Raw genomic sequence first — 1516 nt, 5'->3', positions numbered from 1 at the left:
GGAGCGTATGTGGTTAACCGGCACACTAACTCGTATTTAACAAGGTAGGCAAAGGGTAACTTAATGTTTATCATAGTATCGATGGAGCGTGTGTGGTTAACCAGCACATCGATTGAGGGGTAAACACTTAAGAGTACCAAGTAATTTGCATGGTTACTTCACACCTTGTTTTGTGATCCTCGGCATCCCAGTCACAAAACCTGAAGGGCACACTCGAGATTGAAACATGCCATTGAACAGTTCAATGAATCTCAAAAGATCTAGGAGTTTCAAAGCAAAACCTAATAAATTATTTCGTTTTTCATGGTGGAAATTGGTGAATCGTCATTCACCTACCTTCAAATATTCTATAGATTGGATTACGGCATCCCTCTTCCAAGTTATAAAATATTGTGTTGGGTCCTAGCCTTAATATTTCATATTGGGTGTTATATTAAGGACTTTAAATCAACTATCTTGAATATCTCCCAAAAGATGTCTAATTCAGACATCTATGATCTTCCCAAATCTCTTGGAACTTCACTTCCTCCATCTCCTCCAATTATTCTCCCTAACCCACAAGTTCAAGGTCACTCAAGCCCTATTGGCAAGCAAAGTCTATGTGTGCTCACATCTTGGAGATAAAGTCACATATTGACAAGCCGGGAGAGTTGGGTGTCAAAGTCTTGAGAAAGTTGGATGTTCAATTACTTTCTATGTCACATAGTGAGTTCCTTTAGGACTACTATGGAACAGACTATGACATGACCCTTTAATGATCTTATCTATTTGTTTGGTGCTTCTAAATCAGCAATGATTAGGAGGACTAGTAAAGAAAATTTTATTAGAAGATCAACTTCCCAAACTTCCATGGACATTGACAATGGTACATGGTAAGGGGCATTGGTTACGAAGCTGCCAAATTTACCTGAAAGATCTTCAGGTAAAGTCCACTACCAAACTCTGTTAAGTTTCTATTCTGAGATTCTTATTACATGATGTGACTGGGTCACATATTGATGTTTTAAGAATCAAAGAAAAAGTGAAGAATGAAGTATATGTTGATTCTGATCGCGAAGATGGATTTCGATCGCATGGTTCGGTGATCAGAATTTTGAGCTGTTACTTAGGAGTTATGTAATATTGCTTAGGAATAGATAACAACAAGTTTTTCATATGCTTTTGCATTGTAAGGATAAGTTTTCCGCAAAGTTTTAAAATAATTTTTTTTTGGTTTTATTTATTCTAAGTATCCTTACAATGGCAGTTGTGAAAAATTGTTGTTTATATGATTCCATTGATGGCAATATTGGAAAGTGGATTTGATTCTTTCATTTTTGGTAGTGTCTAAATTTACCAAACAAGGAAAGATTCTCATCACCTAAGTTTCAGTTGGATAGAAACTTGGAATCATGCAAGTTGTATGATGAATGAGAATTTTCATCTTTGGAAAATTAAGACTAATTCCTTGTTCACATGTTTAAGTGAATCAAGTGAAGGACTAAGGGATCGAGTACACATTCTTGTGCACTGTTCA

This window comes from Lactuca virosa, chromosome 8, assembly GCF_052849685.1.
Source record: "Lactuca virosa cultivar CGN04683 chromosome 8, Lactuca_virosa_CGN04683_v6, whole genome shotgun sequence".
Classification (NCBI taxonomy): domain Eukaryota; kingdom Viridiplantae; phylum Streptophyta; class Magnoliopsida; order Asterales; family Asteraceae; genus Lactuca; species Lactuca virosa.
Note: the sequence above shows the minus strand (reverse complement) of the source record.